This window comes from Tamandua tetradactyla, chromosome X (genome assembly GCF_023851605.1).
Source record: "Tamandua tetradactyla isolate mTamTet1 chromosome X, mTamTet1.pri, whole genome shotgun sequence".
Classification (NCBI taxonomy): Eukaryota; Metazoa; Chordata; class Mammalia; order Pilosa; family Myrmecophagidae; genus Tamandua; species Tamandua tetradactyla.
Window position 1 is genome coordinate 30,884,344 of NC_135353.1, and position 20,773 is coordinate 30,905,116.

At 41.6% G+C, this 20,773-nt stretch overlaps 2 long non-coding RNA genes across 3 annotated transcripts in view; one reads left to right on the forward strand and one right to left on the reverse strand.

Moving 5' to 3' along the window:
• Positions 1-20,773, reverse strand: part of LOC143671270 (uncharacterized) — a 59,264-nt gene that overhangs the window by 31,210 nt on the left and 7,281 nt on the right. For both annotated transcript variants that reach the window (XR_013169526.1, XR_013169525.1), the window contains exon 2: positions 5,671-5,774. This is a non-coding gene — a long non-coding RNA (uncharacterized LOC143671270). The remainder of the gene's footprint in view (positions 1-5,670; positions 5,775-20,773) is intronic.
• Positions 1-20,773, forward strand: part of LOC143671269 (uncharacterized) — a 152,743-nt gene that overhangs the window by 23,206 nt on the left and 108,764 nt on the right. The window lies entirely within an intron of this gene.

A 20,773-nucleotide genomic window follows, 5' to 3' on the forward strand; every position in this document is an offset into this window, starting at 1 on the left:
CGGCATTATGTCTTCATGCATTGAGTCCAAATGTAACCTGGCTGTGCAGGTCAGCACTTTCTCAGACCTGGGAAGTGTGACTGAGGGCCATGCGCATGCACGGTTCTAGGATGCTTTAAACTGAGGTTCCCAGCGCTGAAGACGTGATATGGGGCCCATGCGCATGCGTGGGCCTAGGAGTGCTGTAAACTGATGCACAGAGCTCAGGGGTGTGGGGTGAGACTGTGCAACACTATGGGCGGGAGGAGGGGGGCAGGGTTAGCTTGAGTATGGAGGTTAGTGCCTGCTGCCTTTATACGCTGGGAACAGCCTGCAGGGAACAGGGAGGGGGAGGTAGTGCTCAGGAGGTGTGCAGGAGAAGTGGGTTGGGCCTCATATGGGGTGGGGGTGTGGGGCAGGTAACCTGCACTGGGGGCTGGTGGGGTGGGAGCATCTGGAGTGTGGGGAATGGGAGTGGGTGACTGGGTTTGGGTGCGTGGGATGTGGGGTGAGTCTCAGGTCATAGGGCCGTACTAGTGAGGGTGGCATGTTCAAGGAATGCAGCCTGGCTTACTTCTTAGTCCCTGTCTCCCTATCTGTGTGCTCCTATGGGCTCTGGACCTCCAAGTTAGGCTCCAGTTCTCTGCTTCTCAGCTCCTCAGTCCCTGCAACCAGGGTCTCCCTATATGGTGCAGAAGGCTCTCCCAGGACAGCTTCCCTCTGGAATTGCTGTCTCAGTCACCCTCCTGTCCCTTCTCTAACTCTCCTTGGAGCAGTGCTAAACTTGACCTACCCTATTTGGCCATCTTCCTCGAACTCCGAATTGGCTTTTTAGAGCAGTACTGCCATCAAGAGGAAGTAGTTTCACAAAACCCAGAGCTGTTATGTGAATTCTTGCAAAGCCCAGCCATTGAGAAAGGAAGCTCATTGGGCTCTGACCCCAACCTTGGCCTCTTTCCTTTCAACCTGAGGCCTTCCCAGAGCTCTGGCCAAAGGTGGGATCCTGGTGAAGAAGCTGAGGAGTGAGGGGGCAGGACTGAGTAGGGAGCCACTGGGAGATGAAGCACAGGAACTCATGGGATGGGGTTTCACTTTCAGTTCAGTGAGGGCAGGGCTAGAAAAACTACTCAAAGCCTAAGCAGTGCTTCTGGGCATTTGTCTCCTGTGCCAACCCTTTGGAGAATAAGGTAGTAGAATTGGCACAAGGTATTCTTATACTTTGGGGCTTAGGCCTTCTGTGGCAGCTGTTTCAGAGTGTGGGTGAAAAAAAATCTCAATTCTAGGTGACATCTAACAGAAGCCAGTGCCCTTTCTGTGGATCTCAGGGATGCCAAAAGGTCTGTGGCCGCATTGCCTGGAGAAAGTATGTGCCGTGCTGCCAAGTCAGTAAACTCCAGAACATCAGTAGGAATACAAATGTGCACTACCACATGGAGTCGAAGAATAGAGAAGACCTGGAAGAGTTCTCTGACTCTTTAAGTGACCAGATGTAATGCTGCAGCTCTTTTTAGGGCCCAGTGTGATGGCCAACCCTCTTAGAGGGATTTGTTCTCATCTCAACTCTCTTAAGGAGACAGAGAGAGGTTTGTTGGCAAATTGCTTTCCCCAAAGGAAGATGAGACCTTTGAGACTTGGGACTATGACTGTTCACTTATACTAGCGAGTATTATTCTCTTTGCCTGCTTCTTAGCCTTTTACTGATGAAGATTCCTTGAACACCTAAGAAAAGTTGAGCACCTAGGGTCCCAAGAACACTTGTTTTTAACTTGGAAAAAATGTCTAAATTTCTTAGAAATCAATGTCTCCTTCTTCTGTATCAGTGATGGTATATGTAGCTGACCTCTTACAAAAGCAGAAGGACATTATATCTGGTGCACTGCAGTTTTGGCTGACCACCTTCTTTATTCTGTTGACCTAGTGTGGAGCTGCAGCTGCTGGCAAACTTTTAGCATCTATTATTATTCCATGTGTTCCCTGGGGAAATTGGCTTACTTGATATCCATGCCTGGGCCTAGCTGTCCTTGAGACTCCTCTTGGTTGAGGTCTGCAACAGTCTATGGACATATGTATCATAGGTTCCCAGGAAAGCATTCCTCAATGGTCCCAAGTACGCTGTGAAGGTAGAATGTGACTTCTGACCTCTGTGACCTACTTCAGCTAAAGCAGATTCAGAGAGAAACCTGCATCCAGTGAGCTAAGTTGCTTGTTTTGGAGTGGTTGTTTGGCTTGACCATATGCCATTCTGGACAAGTCACATGTGTGAAGACAGTGGCTCATATCTGAAGTTAGAATTGTGAGTAACAAGAGTAGCCCTAGTTCTGGAATTCCTCAGGCTCAAGAGTTTTTGGCTCATACATTTTGGCTTATATGAAGGGATTTATCTGTCTAGGGAGCGGATGAAAGCCCAAATAAGTAGCAACTTGCAGAGTCACAGGAATTCAACTATGACACCATGAAGAGTAATGGGTGATTACAACTATTGCCAACCCCAACTACCATTCAATGATCAAAACTCATCTCAGGTCAAATGCTGTTCCAAAATAAAAAGCTAAAAGGAAAACAACCCAGCAGGAGAGGTAGCAAAGAAAAGAATGGGTACTTCCCAGACAATAAAAGCCCATGCAATATGAAAGTCTGTTAGCAGAGATTCTCAAATTCACCAGTACTTAAGTAAATTGCTATACAAATTCTTCCATACCATCCCTCATCCTTCATCCTATCTCTGACCGAGTCACTGAAAATGAAGCCATTAACATCAACTAGCATCATGGTCAGGTTCATATATCAGCTTGGCCAGGTGGTGGTACCTGTTTGTCTGGTTGGGCAAGTGCTGGCTTGTCTTTTGCTATGAGGACATTTCACGGAATTAAATCATGATCATGTTGGCTACATCCATAGCTGATTCCATTTGTAATCAGCCAAGGGGAGTGTCTTCTTTAATGAGTGATGCTTAATCTAATCACTGGAAGCCTTTTAAGGAGGATTCAGAAGAGACAGGCTCTCTTCCTGCTTTGGCTGGCAAACCTCTCCTGTGGAGTTAGTCCAGACCCTCCATCGGAATCATCAGGTTCACAGCCTTCCCTACAGATTTTGGACTCTACATTCCCATGGTTATGTGAGACACTTTTATAAATTTTATATTTATGTATATTTCCTATTGATTCTGTTTCTCTAGAGAACCCTAACTGATGCATCTTGGTACTAAGACTGGTTCTTAAGAAACAGAATCTTAAAAATGGGTTTTTATGAATGGTTTTCTACTCTGACTGGACTCAAAGGCACTAAGGATTCTGAGTCCCATGATCAGAATAACACTCCCAATCCATGGAGTGAGTTGGCAAAAGAGATAGTCAAAATATCACCATTCGATTCTCCTAATGCTTCACTTGTACAAAGTCAGGCTCTGGGAGATAATGTTTTTGACACTTTATGGAGTTTTGTGAAAATAGGAAATATAGAGATGTTCACTGGCTGTTGTTTCATACACTGTATGCTTTAATGAGTGAAAGGGATGAGCTTAAGGCTTCAAATGAGAAGCTTAAGCACTGTCTGATAGATGTAGACATTTCTGCGAGTGTTCTGAAGGAAAATATTATTTCCTGTAGCTGTAGACTTGAGATCTCCAAAAATGAGACTCAGAATCTTATTGTTAGAGTAGCAACTTTACAACGTAAATTGAAATCTCAATCTTGGATGGTGTCTACCATTAAAGTGAGGGCATTGATTGGAAAGGAGTGGGACCCTGAAAAATGGGATGGCAACATATGGATGGATAATGATGTTGGTGGCAAGGTTGAAACCCTAGGTCATGCTGAGTCTTCTCTAGATAACCCTGTAATTGTCTGGCCTGACGACATAGCCACCCCACCTCCACCCTGCCTTGAGGAGTTGGCCACCCAGCCTCCACCTGAAGGGATTAGCCCTAGAGTGATTAATCCTGTTTCACCAGATGAAACTGGAAATGAATGCCCTGAAGCAAATGGCTTGGAAGAGACTTTTAATTATTTTCATGACCCACCCTCACCACCCCTCATTTCTTACAGACCTATAACTAGATTAAAGTCCCAACAGGCCCCTAAAAGTGAAGTACAAAGTATCACACATGAGGAGGTATGTTACACTAAAAAAGAACTGCATGAGTTTTCCAATTTATATAGACAGAAATCAGGGGAATATTTGTGGCAATGGATTTTAAGGGTGTGGGATAATGGTGGGAGGGATATAAGGCTGAATCAGGCTGAATTTATTGATATGGGCCCACAAAGCAGAGATTCTGCATTCAATGTTATAGCTCGAGGGGTTAGAAAAAGCATTAACAGTTTGTTTGGATGGTTGACTGAAACATGGATCAAAAAGTGGCCAACATTACCTGAAGTTGAAATGCCAGACCTGCCCTAGTATAATGTAGATGAGGGGACCAGGAGGCTTAGAGAGATTGGAATGTTAGAGTGGATTTATCGTGCAAAACCTGCTCTTACACCTCAGGAATGTCCAGAGGATGCACCTTTTACCAGAACAGTGAGAAATAAATTTGTGTGACTAGCGCCATCATCCCTGAAGAGCTCTGTAGTAACAATTCTCTGTAGGTCAGATATTACTGTGGGAACTGCTGTCACAGAGCTGAAATCCTTAAACACAATGGGGACAAATGAATTCCAAGTTGGCAGAAGCCAGGTGGCAGCACTTAATTGCCAGAGACAGGGTGGACGTGGCTATTATAATAGACAGCAAACTCAAAGCAGGAGTCAAAATAATCTGACTCGGGTGGGCCGCGGTGGCTCAGCGGGCAAAGTGCTTGCCTGCTATGCCGGAGGACCTCGGTTCGATTCCCGGCCCCAGCCCATGTAACAAAAAACGGAAAAACAAAATACAATAAAGCAAGAAAATGTTTGGAGATATTTCCCTTTCTTCCTTCCTTCCTTCCTTCTATCCTTCCTTCCTTCTCTCTGTCTTTCCTTTAAAAAAAAAAAAAAAAAAAAAAAATAATCTGACTCACAGAGATTTGTGGCATTGGCTAGTAAATCATGCGGTACCTAGAAGTACAATAGATGGGCAGTCTACTAAATTCTTGTTTGAGCTGTATAAACAAAAGAGTTCTAGGTCAAGTGAACAGAAGTCTAACCTGAATTACAAAAACACAGAGTCATGGCCCCTTAATCAATTTCCAGACTTGAGACAGTTTACAGACCCAGAGCCCCTTGAATGAAGAGGAAGCCAGGTCTCTCTGGGGGAGAACCCTGCTACACTGCCACAAATCTATACTGGAAATCTTCGCCCAGGCCTTCCCCAGGAAGACCAACAGCCTTTTACAGAGTAACTGTGCATTGAGGAAAAGGAAATGATCAAATATTTCAGGGATTATTAGACACTGGTTCAGAAGTGACATTAATTCCAGGGGACGCAAAACATCACTCTGGTCCACCAGTCAGAGTTGGGGCTTATAGAAGTCAGGTGATCGATGGAGTTTTAGCTCGGGTCCATCTCACAGTGGGACCAGTGGGTCCCCAGACCCATTCTGTAGTTATTTCCCCAGTTCCAGAATGCATAATTGGAATAGACATACTGAGCAACTGACAGAATTCCCACACTGACTCTTTAGCTTGTACAGTGGGGGGCTATTATGGTGGGAAAGGCCAAGTGGAAGCCACTAGATCTGTCCCTACCTAGCAAGATAGTAAATCAGAAGCATACCGGATTCCTGGAGGAATTGCAGAGATTACTGCCATTCTTAAGGGACTTGAAGGATGCAGGAGTGGTGATTCCCAACACATCCCATTTCAACTCTCCTATTTGACCTGGGCAGAAAAGAGATGGGTCTTAGAGGATGATAGTGGATTATCATAAGCTCAACCAGGTGATAACTCCAATTGCAGCTGCTGTTCCAGATGTGATATCATTGCTTCAGCAAATCAGTGCATCCCCTAGTACCTGGTATGCAGCTATTGATCTGGCAAATGCTTTTTTCTCAATAGCTGTTAATAAGGACCACCAGAAACAGTTTGCTTTCAGCTGGTAAAGTCAGTAATATACTTTCACTGTCCTACCTCAGGGGTATATCAACTGTCCAGCCCTATGTCATAATCTTATATAGGGATCTTGATCATTTCTCCCTCCCACAAGACATCACACTGGTCCATTATATTGACGATATCATGTTGATTGGACCTAGTGAGCAGGAAGTAGCAACTACTCTAGACTTACTGGTAAGGCTTTGCATGTCAGAGGATGGGAGATCAATCCAACCAAACTACAGGGGCCTTCCACCTCAGTGAAATTTCTAGGTGTCCAGTGGTGTGGGGCATGCTGATATATCCCTTCTAAGATAAAGGATAAGTTGCTGCATCTGGCCCCTCCTATGATGAAAAAAGAGGCACAATGCATGGATAGTCTCTTTGGATTTTGGCAACAGCATATTCCTCATTTGGGTGTGCTACTCTGGCCCATTTATCAAGTGACCATAAAAGCTGCTAATTTTTAGTGGGGACCTAAACAAGAGGAGGCTCTGTGACAGGTTCAGGCTGCTATACAAGCTGCTCTGCCACTTGGACCATATGATCCAGCAGATCCAATGGTGCTGAAAGTGTCAGTGGCAAATATAGATGCTGTCTGGAGCCTTTGGTAGGGTCCTATAGGAGAATCACAATGCAGACTCTTAGGATTTTGGAGCAAAGGCTTACCATCTGCTGCAAATAACTACTCTCCTTTTGAGAAACAGGTTTTGGCCTGCTACTGGGCCTTAGTAGAGACTGAATGCTTAACCTTGGGCCATGAAGTTACCATGAGACCTGAGTTGCCTATCATGAGCTGGGGGTTGTCTGACCCACCAAGCCATAAAGTTGGCCATGCACAGCAGCACTCCATCATAAAATGGAAATGGTATATATGAGATAGGGCCAGAGCAGGTCCTGAAGGCACAAGTAAATTACATGAGTAAGTTGCCCAAATGCCCATGATCTCCACTCCCGCCACATTACCTTCTCTTTCCCAGACCAGAGCTATGGCCTCTTGGGGAGTTCCTTACAGTGAATCGACTGAGAAAGAGAAAACTTGGGCCTGGTTTACACATGGTTCAGCACGATATGCAGCTACCACCCAATAGTGGACAGCTGCAGCACTACAACCCCTTTCTGGGGTGTCCTTGAAGGACAGTGGTGAGGGGAAATCCTCCCAGTAGGCAGAACTTTGAGCAGTGTACCTGGTTGTTCATTTTTCTTGGAAGGAGAACTGGCCAGAGGTGCATTTGTATACTGACTCATGGGCTGTTGCTAATGGTTTGGCAGGACGGTCAGGGACTTGGAAAGAACATAATTGGAAAATTGGTGACAAAGAAATTTGGGGAAGAGGTGTGTGCATAGACCTTTCTGAATGGCCTAAAAACGAAGATATTTGTGTCCCATGTGAATGTGCACCAGAGGGCGACTTCAGCAGAGTAAGGTTTTAATAAACAAGTGGATAAGATGGCCCGTTCTGTAGATACCAGTCAGCCTCTTTCCCCAGAAACTCCTACCATTGCCCAATGGGCTCATAAACAACGTGGTCATGGTGATAGGGATGGAGTTCATACATGGGCTCAGCAACATGGACCTCCACTCACCAAGGCTGGCCTGGCTACAACCGCTGCTGAGTGCCCAATCTGCCAGCAGCAGAGACCCACACTCAGCACCCGACATGGCACCATTCCCTGAGGTGACCAGCCAGCTACATGGTGGCAGGTTAATTACATTGGACCACTCCCCCTCATGGAAGGGGCAGTGATTTGTTCTAATTGGAATAGACACATACTCTGGATATGGGTTTGCTTCCCCTGCATGCAATGCCTCTGCCAAAACTACCATCCACGTGCTTACAGAATGCTTTATCCATCGTCATTGTATTCCACACTGCATTGCTTCTGATCACGGAACACACTTCACAGCAAATGAAGTGCAGGAATGGCACATGCTCACGGAATTCTCTGGTATTGCCATGTTCCCTGTTCTAGTTTGCTAGCTGCCAGAAAGCAACACACTGATTGGTTTTTAATAAAAGGGGATTTATTTTGTTAGTTCTTCCGAGAAAAGGCAGCTTACTTTCAACTAAGGTTCTTTCTTATGTGGGAAGGCACAGGGTGATCTCTGCTGCCCTTCTCTTCAGGCCTCTGGGTTCCAACAACTTACCCCAGCATGATTTCTTTCTGCATCTCCAAAGGCCTGGGCTGAGCTGCAAGTGCTGAGATGAGGTATGCTGAGCTGCTTGGGCTATGCTACATTGAGCGCTCTCATTTAAGTGCCAGCCAATTAAATCAAACATCATTCATTGCAGCAGGCACGCCTCCTAGCTGACTGCAGATGTAATGAGCAACAGATGAGGTTCACGTACCATTGGCTCATGTCCACAGCAACAGAACTAGATGCCTTCATCTGGCCAAGTTGACAACTGAATCTAACTACCACATTCCCCATCATGCAGAAGCAGCTGGATTGATAGAATGTTGAAATGGCCTTTTGAAAACTCAATTACAGTGCCAACTAGGTGGCAATACCTTGAAGGGCTGGGGTAAAGTTCTCCAGGAAGCTGTGTATATGCTAAATCAGCATGTGCTGTATGGTGTGTTTTCTCCCATAGCCAGGATCCATGGGTCCAGGAACCAAAGGGTGGAAATGGAAGTGGTACCACTCACTATTACCCCTAGTGATCCACTAAGAGAATTTTTGCTTCCTGTCCCTGCGACCCCAAGCTCTGCTGGTCAACAGGTTTTACTTCCAAAAGGGGGAGTGGTTCCACTGGGAGAAACAACAATGATTCCATTGAACTGGAATCTAAGACTGCCACCTGGTTCCTTTGGGCTACTCATACTCCTGGATCAACAAGCCAAGAGGGGGATTACATTACTGGCTGGGATGACTGACCCTGACTATCAGGGGAAAATAGGACTGCAACTACACAATGGAGATAAAGAAGAGTTTTCCTGTAATATAGGGGATCCACTAAGGCATCTTTTAGTACTGCCATGCCTTGTGATTAAAATCCATGGAAAACTGCAACAACTCAGTCCATGCAGGGCTACCAATGGCTCTGAAACTTCAGAAATGAAGGTTTGGGTCACCCCACCAGGCAAAGAACCATGGCCAGCTGAAGTGCTTGCTGAAGGTAAAGGGAACATGGAATGGGTAGTGGAAAAAGGTAGTGATAAATATGAACTTCGACCACATGATCAGTTACAGAAATAAGGACTGTAATGCTGTTTTGTTCACATCATAATATTTAAGTTGTAAGATATCAGGTTTAAGAATGAATATTACCCAAGGACTTGCATCCTATTCTGGAGAGATTTAATGTGTTTCCAGTTATATGCAGGACAATTGAGAGTGTTATTAGGTGAGAAAAATGTGTCTTTTATTGTTTTCTATTTAGAAATTAGGTATGATTTAAGGTGATGAATATAGCTGCCAAGTTGACAAGGGGTGGACTGTCATGATCAGGTTCATGTGTCAACTTGGCCAGGTGGTGGTACCTGTTTGTCTGGTTAGGCAAGTGGTAGCTTGTCTTTTGCTGTGAGGACATTTCACAGAATTAAATCATGATCACATTCACTACATTCATAGCTGATTCCATTTGTAATCAGCCAAGGGGAGTGTCTTCTTTAATTAGTGATGCTTAGTCTAATCACTGGAATCCTTTTAAGGAGGATTCAGAAGAGACAGGCTTGCTTCCTGCTTTGGCCAGCTAGCCTCTCCTGTGAAGTTCATCCAGACCCTCCATTGGAATCGTCAGCTTCACAGCCTGCCCCACGGATCTTGGACTCTACATTCCCATGGTTATGTGAGACACTTTTTATTAATTTTATGTTTATGAATATTTCCTGTTGATTCGGTTTCTCTAGAGAACCCTAACTGATACACCTAATTTGTGTGATGATTTGTAGAATTGGACATGCTTCTACCAGGTGAGAAGTACTGTCCATTGGTTCACTGCTTTGGAAGTCAGTTGGTCACTTAGAATTTGTGAAAGTTAACCTTTCACGTGGACATATTCTTTTTCCAGAGGCTTAGTCTTTTGAAAGTGATCCACACTCCCACAGAAGAGTAGAGAGATGGGGCCAAGGAAGATCACTGAGGTATCCTTTGCAAGGGTGGACAGTGGGGAGGGGCAGATTCCATTGTTTGGGGTTCAGCTACAGTAGGTAGTCTTTGTAAGTCTTTAGAAAGACTGAAATCCATTCATTGTGTATTTATTCAGCAAAGTGTCCACAACTCTGATTTAAGGAAGCAAAAGCAAACTGTTTGACCCTTGGAATCAAACCGGCTGTTATGAGTTGAATTGTGTCTCCTACCCCCAAAGATATGTTCAAGTCCTAAGTCCTGGTCCTGTGAATGTATCCTTATTTAGAAATAAGTCTTTGAAGGTATTATTAGTTAAGGAGGCCAAAGTAGATTAGCGTGGGTCCTCAATCAATGTATTTGGGCACAGATCTAGAGACAGAATAAAAAACACCACATGATGACTGAGACAGAGAATGCCATGACCTTCCAGCAAGCCATTACCAGAAGCCAGGGAAGAGAGAGGCATGGAACAGTTTCTCTGGGGAAACTGTTGGGGAAGCATGGCCCTGCCAACATATTGATTGCATAGTTCTTTCCTCCACAACTGTGAGACAATAAATTTCTGTGGTTTTAAGAAATCTAGTTTAACAACCTTTGTTATGGCAGTCCTAGGAAACTAACAGTGGTTCATACAGGAAAACAAAATGGAAAGAGTCTGTCTTTATTTCCATAGTACATGCATGAATACCTTAAAGTGGAGCATATAAACACATATGGATTAAAAAACGTGAAGAGAGACAAAGGAAGTATTTGGAAAGCTTCTACTCAAACAGCTGACAGTGTCTAACTTTACAGAGTGATGCTTCTATTGCATGTCTTCAGGTTTTAACTTTATAACTGTGTGAAGTCTTGAAATATTGACAACAACCAAGGCTTACATTTGAAATTTAAAAAAATCAAGAAACCGATATTCTAATATATAATTAAGAGAATAGCATGTTGCAGGATTTACCTGTCTTTAAAAAAAATATGTACTCCTCTACATCCATGCAGAACTGTTTAAAGTCCTTGCTCTTAATTGTTATGGAAACAATACTATTTCCAAATTCTGCTTAACAGAAAATCCAGTTTTCTGAAGCATATTTAATGGCATATAAAGATGCTTATGTGGTATAAGACCTAAGAAAACTATCACGATGAAACAGCTCAAACTGAAGACATTCCAAATGTGTCATGTAAGTCAAAGTCCATACCAACAAACCCTAACAGCCCATACATATGCATATACATACAACTAATATCAAATAAAAAGAATGCAATAAATCAAATATAATGGAATATATATTGTGCTTCTATGGCTTACAATATTGTTACTTTACTGTTTTGTATTTGCGCAATTTACTTTCTAGACGCATGTGTTATTCTTGTGATTTGATCTATAATAAAGGAATGGTATGAGATTAGATGATAAAAATCTATGATCTTTTCCATGAGAAAAGTTAATGCTTTTGGAAAGTGCCTAGCATCCAATATTCAGTCAAGAAATCATAGTACCGAATTCCAAGTACAGTGTGATAAGGGTGGATTTGAAGAAAAGAAATGGAGATGTTTATGAGTGTTATGTCTGTGCAGTAGTTAGGTTCAGGTGTCAACTTGGCCAGGTGATGGTGCCCTGTTGTATTAGTGTGGACTTAAGTCATCAACATGTGAATTTCATCTATGGCTGACTACATCTCCGGTTGGCTAAGGGGAGTACCTTCTGCAATGAGTGAGGCTTAAAAGGAGAAGTCAGAAGAGAGAATCTCTCTGCTTTGGCTGACCAGCCTCTCCTTGGGAATTCATCCAAGACCTTCATTGGAGTTACTGTCTCACGGCCTACCCTGCAGAGTTTGGACTCGTGCATCCCCCACGGTTGCAAGAGACACTTTTATACAGACTCATATTTACAGATCTGTCTCTTGTTGGCTTGGTTTCCCTAGAGAACCCTGACTACTACTGTCTATGTTTGTATGCAGCATTGTGCTAAGAATATTAGACTTCTGTTGATGAGATGAAGTCTAAACCCATTTAGTTAAATGATGTCAACTCTCCTGAACAGTTGCATTTCCCTTTTATAATATTTAAATGAATGTTAACGATAATGCTGCTAATAGTATTTCTGCCAGGAAAGAGGGATTTGAGATAGTGTTTCCATTTGTTTTTTGTTTGTTTGTTTGCATTGGCAGGCACCAGAAATCGAACCCAGTCTCTGGTATGACAGGCGAGAACTCTGCCACTGAGCGACTGTGGCCTGCCCTCCATTGGTTTTTGATAGATTTGTGTATTCTAAGATTCTACAGGAAGCTGATAATATATTTGTAATTTGAGAAGCCATCCAGAACTAGTACTTTTAGAAGAAATTGTTGGTAACAATTGATTTGTAGGGCCGCTTGAGACCTAATATATCTATATCTCTAAATGAGCACATGAAACAGGAGGATTGAAGACACTCACATTTTAAAAGTCCTTTGCTGCTTGATGGGGCAGTATTTGTGGCCATACTGCACTTCTTTACACATGGGTAAAGTATTAGGTTATTTTGTAAACAGACATGCTTAATTCTAAGAAATGCAAAAGAATGAGAGACATTAAAAATGTTAAATATTACAAGTCATATTTAATGATGTTTGCAAAGAACTGAAACTATAATAAGTGAAGATAACATGTTTGAACACTTGTGTAAAGGAATTTGGATTTTAGGTTAAGAAATATATGTGTATAGGGAAGACACAAGAATATGTCTTGTGTTGACTGAGGTACCATTTGTTTTTGGCTTTACCATTTCTAAAAAATATGCATAGGCTGCCAATAGCAGGTGTTATTTTGTAAACTTCTGGAAGAGAATCCTCTTTCTAGAATAAAACTTAAAACAAGGTGGGGAAAATATATTGATAGGGGAGCATGCAATTTAGATAAGATTCTGTGCATAACTACACCCAGTATGAGTCAAATTATAATTAAGGAAAACATATATATAGGCCTTTTAAAAACCACATTTGTAATCATGGGCAGTATTAAACTGAGTAGGCAATTGAACTTAATACACAAAATCTAAATTTGTGTTTGTATACACATATCTGTGGGGGCGGGTAGAGAGAGAAAGAGAGAAAGATTGCTCAGTGAAAGAATATAGATGCATATGATGCTTGTGAATGCACTCCCTTAAAGGGATTGTAAGAATATCTGTCTGGAGCACGTAATTTGAGTAATGTACATTTGAAATTTTATTTTAGTTCTAGTTTATTTTCTTACATTAAAAAAATAGTATTTCAAGAGAAAATTTTAAGTAAGTTAAAAACACAGCCAAGCCGTCTTGAGTTATATGTAGAGACTGACCTAATATGGTTTAAGAATATTTTTATATTTTTTATGGTTCTTTTTTACATGCATTCATAAATTGAGAATTTTTTTCTATGACAACATGATATATTTAAGAAATTAAAAAATTTTTTCCTAATGATAAAAATGAGAACTTACAAATTTCTTATAATATTGTCAAACTGCCTAGAAATCAGGTGTGAACATTTCTGATGCAATCCACAATGCACAAACATATCTAATTATAATGTAAATTCATTGTTGAGTGTGAGTTTAAATATAGAACTCTGTGTGTACTGATAGGAGTAGAAGGTCATAATCCAAAAGTTAATCTGTGGTCTTAACTGTGCTTTTCTTCTTGAACAGCACAAGGTTATTTCTGAATCCCTTCCAAAAACCATGTCTTCGTAACTCATGAGAAAATGCTTTTAAGGCTAATCTCTAAAAGAAAGACCATAACATGCATGCGTACACACACCGTAAAGTCATGGGAAGCAGTTGAAGGCCATTTAATGCTGTGGGAAAATGTGTGTGTTCCAATGTTAAATGAATCCATGAGACAAAAGTAACTTCTGATTGGTGTTCATATCCTGCCATGTGGGACACCGTATAGCATACCAAGGTAAGAGCTATTTGAGCAATCCTCTTCTCTTCCCAGCCAAATGCTTGCTGACCGTGAAACACATAAGCCCTAATTCTTTATCTAGAAAATGGAGAATTAATTGGGAGCCTTGGAGGTGAGCCAGGACAAGGACACATTGATTGTCACCTAGCGATGACCTCCTCCATGCCTTTAGTTTCCAGAATTTTCTTTCTGTTTAAGCCTGGATTCTTGAGACTTGCCCCCAAACCAGACAACTTCATACCTTAGTAAAATACTGGAGATGTAATGCTGAGTGAACAAGAGCAGAACTGGTCTAGTAGAAATTGAATCGTTGTGGAGAAACCATGCCTGATGAAGGTGGGAGGTTCAGTTTGCAATTTGATTTCAGATAGAAACCAAAAGCAAGAGTACAGGAATCTGAGCAATTTTCCTCAAACTTGGCAAGATGCAAGACAGCCATGTTTCTTGGTGCCCTTGTCTCTTAGTTGCGTTTTTTTTCAGACCTTCATGGGGCGGGAGGAAAGGACATGGATGTAGGGCCTGTTGGTGTATCTGCAACTCTACTGCCATCGTGAGGAAATAGTTTTAAAACACTCAAGACATAATTGCTTCATTCTCATGAGGACTTTCCTTTTAAAAAGGTCCACCCTATGGAGCATGGCATCTAATTTTGCACTCTCTTGATTCTCTTTCAAGGTGGAAGCAAAGCAAAAGTATAAGTTTAAAAGACAGAGAAAATAAGAGGCAACAACAACAATCTTTTAGAAGGTGGAAGCAGACGAAGTAATAAATGAATAGGAGACAACAGAAAATTCAGTTCTGATCCAGCAGAAGACAAAACCAAACCAAACCAAAACACATACATACACCACAGAAAGGCTTAGGAATTGGTTTTACATGGTACAGGAGATAGGAGGTGGCATTAAAATATGAAGAATTTTCATTTTAATCTGTTTAAGAAGCAATCAGGGGCTGAGGGCCAAGATGGTGGCTTACCAATGTGCGCATTTTAGTTCGTCCTCCAGAAAAACTACTAAATAACATTACAGAACAGCTCCTGGGGCCATGTCAGTGACCAGACACACAGCGTACTCCAGTCTGGACCAGCTGGACTGGCTGTGAGCCTCCCCAGAACTGTGAGTTCCCCAAGCTGCAGGGGCTGGTGCCCCTCCCTCACAGGCTGCTTCCCAGAGGGGAAAGGAAAGAGACTTTACGAGCAGCAGGGGCTGAGCCCAACTAAATGCCAATTGTGGAATTAATTAACAAGTTCTGACTACTAAAAAAATAGGCCCCCAGCTCAGGTGAACCTGGTCAAAGTGGAGGTCGCTGATTTTTGCCCCAGAGCCAAGGGGGCAGGGCTGATGGAAAAAGAAAAAAAAAAGGAAACAGATTTTTGTGGCTGTGTTTCTACAAAGGCTTGACTGCCTTTGGATATAGCGGCAGGACTTCTCAGGCTGCAATTGCCTCAGACATAGGCAGAAACAAGGTTCTTTGAGAGCTTGTCTGGAGCCTGTGCCTTCCCCAGGAAAGGGATGAAGCCCAACTGAGGTGGAATCCCTCCCTCAAGGAATTCAGACACCAGGGCTTGGTAATTTGAAGCCATTAAAACCAGCCTACAACCTCTCCTCTGTCTCCACCATGCCCCCAGCAGGGAGAGTCTGCCAAAGCTAAAGGTGCCACAACATCTTTTGCTGGTGGGGCCTGCAGGCAAACAAGAGCCACATACTGGGCAGGATAAGAAAAACAGAGTCCAGAGACTTCACAGGAAAGTCTTTCAACCTGTTGGGTCTCACCCTCAGGGAAAACCAATGCAGGTGACTCTTTCCTCCTGATAGGAGGTCAGTTTGGTCTGGGAAAATCCGGCTGGGGTCTATAATACCTACGTGGACCCTCCTAAGGGTGGGGGGGGGGGGAAGGCACCACACAAGCAGGGCAAGAAACAAGAAAACAAGAACTGAAAAATTCTCCTTTGTTAAACAAAACCTAAGCTAGAGTTCCAGATAAAGCTGAACTGAATGTCAAAGAACAGATAGACAACACATTCATCTAGCAAGAAAACCCTAGGTAAAAGAAGTGAAAGCAATCTCCAGAATAAACTAATTAGGGTAATTAAATACCTAGACACCAGCAAAAAATAACAAATCATACTAGGAAAATTCAAGATATGGCCCAGTCAAAGGAACAAACCAAAAATTCAAATGAGATACAGGGGCTGAAACAATTTATTCAAAATAAATGAACAGACATGGAAAACCTCATCAAAAGCCAAATCAGTGAATTGAGGGATGGTATAAAGAAGGCAAGGAATGAACAAAAAGAAGAAATAGAAAGTCTGAAAAAACAAATAACAGAACTTATGGGAATGAAAGGCATGGTAGAGGAGATGAAAAAAACAATGGAAACCTACAATGGTAGATTTCGAGAGGCAGAACATAGAATTAGTGAACTGGAGGACGGAACATGTGAAATCCGACAAGAAAAAGAAAATATAGGGAAAAAAATGGAAAGATATGAGCAGGGACTCAGGGAATTGAATGACAATATGAAGCGCATGAATATACATGTTGTGGGTGTCCCATAAGGAGAAGAGAAGGGAAAAGGAGGAGAAAAACTAATGGAGGAAATTATCACTGAAAATTTCCCAACTCTTATGAAAGACTTAAAATTACAGATCCAAGAAGTGCAGCGTACCCCAAAGAGAATAGATCCAAATAAACATACTCCAAGACATTTACTAATCAGAATGTCAGAGTTCAAAGAGAAAGAGAGAATCTTGAAAGCAGCAAGAGAAAGGCAATCCATCACATACAAAGGAAGCCCAATAAGACTATGCGTAGATCTCTCAGCAGAAACCATGGAGGTGAGAAGACAGTGCTATGATATATTTAAATTATTAAAAGAGAAAAACTGCCAACCAAGAATTCTATATCCAGCAAAATTGTCCTTCAAAAATGAGGGAGAAATTAAAACATTTTCAGACAAAAAATCACTGAGAAAATTTATGACCAAGAGACCAACTCTGCAAGAAATACTAAAGGGAGCACTAGAGACAGATATGAAAAGACAGAAGAGAGAGGTGTGGAGAAGAGTGTAGAAAGGAAGACTATGAGTAAAGGTAAAAAGAAAGAAAATTAGATATGACATATAAAATCCAGAAGGCAAAATAGTAGAAAAAAGTATTACCAATGCAGTAATAATACCAAATGTTAATGGATTAAACTCCCCAATCAAAAGACATAGACTGGCAGAATGGATTAAAAAACAGGACCCATCCATATGCTGTCTCTACTCAAAGGACATGAGGGCAAGGACACAAATGGACATTTGCACACCAATGTTTATAGCAGCATTATTTACAATTACCAAGAGACTGAAACAGCCAAAATGTCTATCAACAAATGCGTGGCTAAACAAACTGTGGCATGTACTACGATGGAATATTATGCAGCTGTAAGACAGAATAAAGTTATGAAGTGTATAACAACATGGATGGACCTTAAGGACATTATGCTGAGTGAGATTTGCCAAAAACAAAAGGACAAATACTCTATGGTCTCACTGATATGAACTGACATAAGTGAACAAACGTGGAAAATTTTGTTGGTGACAGAGACCATCAGGAGATAGAAATAGGGTAAGATATTGGGTATTTGGAGCTGAAGGGATACAGATTGTGCAACAGGACGGGAATATAAAATCTCAGAAATGGACAGCACAATACTACCTAACTGTAATACAATTATGTTAAACACTGAAGGAAGCTGAATGTGAGAATGATAGAGGGAGGAGGGCTGGGGGCATAAATGAAATCACAAAGAAAGATAGATGATAAAGATTTAGATGGTATAATGTAGGGATGCCTAGACTGTATAATGATAGTGACTAAATGTACAAATTTAAAAAATGTTTTTCCATGAGGAAGAACAAAGGAATGTCATTACTGCAGTGTGCTGAAAATTGATGGTAATTAATATTTTAAAATTTCAACTTATGTGTGAGACTAAAGCAAAAAAATGTTTATTTGGTACAAAGTTTATATTTTGACCAGGGCATGTCCTAATATAACTTATGTAGATAGTTGGTTGAACAACATAAGTGCATGGAACCTTGAGTAGAACATGAGATTTTGTTGGTTTGTCCAGAGTGATGCCCTGATGAATCCCAGAGTGATTCGATTAGTGAGTGTAGAAAAGTATTTGCAAAGTCCCCTTTCGGGAATAGGGAGAACGGGGGAAAATTCAACCTCTCCAAGTGGAATTCTTGATATTTTCACAAGCAGTTTGGACAACCAAAGCTATAGGCTGAGCCCCCCCAGTCTTGGGGTTTGTTCATATGAAACTTAACCCCACAAAGGCTAGGTCAAGCCTACTTAAAATTAGGCCTAAGAGTCACCCCCAAGAGAGTCTCTTTTGTTGCTCAGATGTGACCTCTCTCTCCAGCCAACACAACAAGCAAACTCAACACCCTCCCCCTGTCTACGTGGGACATGACTCCCAGGAGTGTGAACCTTCCTGGCAACGTGGGACAGAAATCCTAGAATGAGCGGAGACTCAGCATGAAGGGATTGAGAAAAACCCTAGAATGAGCTGAGACTCAGCATCAAGGGATTGAGAAAACCTTCTCGACCAAAAGGGGGAAGAGTGAAAGGAGACAGTGTTAATGGCTGAGAGATTCCAAACAGAGTCAAGAGGCTATCCTGGAGGTTATTCTTATGCATTAAGTAGATATCACCTTGTTATTCAAGATGTAGTGGTGCAGCTGGATGGAACTGCCTGAAAATGTAGAGCTGTGTTCCAGTAGCCATGTTTCTTGGTGATGATTGTATAATGATATAGCTTTCACAATGTGACTGTGTGATTGTGAAAACCTTGTGTCTGATGCTCGTTTTATCTACCTTGTCAACAGATGAGTAGAACATATGGAATAAATTAAATAATAAGGGGAACAAATGTTAAAATAAATTTAGTTTGAAATGCTAGTGATCAATGAAAGGGAGGGGTAAGGGGTATGGTATGTATAATATTTTTTATGTTTTCATTTTATTTCTTTTTATGTTGTCTTTTATTTCTTTTTCTGAATTGATGCAAATGTTCTAAGAAATAATCATGATGATGAATATGCAACTATGTGATGATATTGTGAATTACTGATTATATATGTAGAATGGAATGATTATATATTAAGAATGCTTGTGTTTCTTTGTTGTCATTTTTTAAAATTTAAAATTAATTAAAACATTTAAAAAAAGAAGCAATCAGGGGACTTTTGGCTTCTTACTAGAATGTGGAACGCCAGAAACAGTGATATTTCATTCTAACAACAAGAAAACGTTGGATAATCTAAAAAAATCATAATATTTCTTGAACCCATTAGGGAGCTGAGGAAGCAGAGTAAACAGCTGTCTATGCAAAGACAACTGGCTCTAAGGAGAGATGATATGAAAGGACTGGCTCTACATGAATGATGATAGCCTCATAAAATGGACCTTCACTGGGTGCACATGAGAAGGGTTGGGGGCAGGGCAGGACACCAGATAAAGCCTCACAAGGTGCTGGGAGGCTGGAGGCTGGGACCAACCACTGCCATGGGCAAAGCACAAGACTCTATCTGCATCCATCTCCACAAGGACAAAAGCTTCAAACCACTGGGGAAAAGACAGCAAACCCTGTCACAGCTGGGGTACAGGTACCCATTAAACCTTGGGGAAGGGAAAATAAAAACTCTTTATCCTTTTGGGAGGGTTTAGAAACCCTCTAGAGTAGTGGTGGTCTCCTACTGCTGGGGGAGAGCAGAATCACTTGGAATCCATCCCTGAGAGCCAAGGACACAAGGCCTACTTAAGGTGGAGGAGAGAACAGGACAACAGGAAAAACAACAACAACAACAAAACCACTATCTGCAAGCATCAGGTAACAAAAAACAGCAATATACCACTAGGGGAGTTGCAAGAGCGTGGATAGAGAGACCCACATTGTGGCACAGGTATACAGAGAGCATAAAGCCTTTCAGAAGGGAGATGGAAACTATAAGGAAATGCCAAATGGAAATGCTAGAAATGAGGTTTGTTTTCCATGGACTCATTAGTACACTGCAAAAATGTTGGGGAAGGGTCAATAGCAATTATGCAAACTAATGTACAAAGAGAAAAAAAAGAGTTGGGGGAAAAATGATACAGACCACCAAAAATCTGAAGGATAACGTCAAATATCTAACATATTCAATTGGAAACACATAGGAGAAGAAAGTATGGGGCTGGATAAATATTTGAAAAGTTAATGGCTGAGAATTAAATAAAGAAGAAAGATTTCAAACCACAGATCTAAGAAGTTCAGAGAACCCTAAATAATCACACACATGCACCAAGAGGCATCACAGTAAAGCTCCTGAAAACCAAAGATAAAGAGAAAATCTAGAAGGCTGATAAAGACAAAAGGCACTCCAGGGAGAGGAACGAAGTACGATGTTTTCTAGCAGACTTCTTGTCAACAATGATTCAAGCTATGAGGAAATGGAGTGTTGTCTTTACATTACTGGAGAAAGCAAAACTATAAACCCAGAATTTTACACCATCAAAAATATCTTTCAGAAATGAAGGAGAAATAAAGATTTTCAGACCAAAACTAAGGGAATTTGTTATCACCAGATCTTCACTACAATAATATCAAGGAAACTCTTCAGGCAGAGATAATGCGATACCAGACAGAAATCTGGATTGACAAAAAGAAATGAAGATCTATGGAAATGGTTAAAATGAAGATAAATAGGAGCAACAATTTTTCTTATTTTTAAATTACTCTAAAATATCATTGTC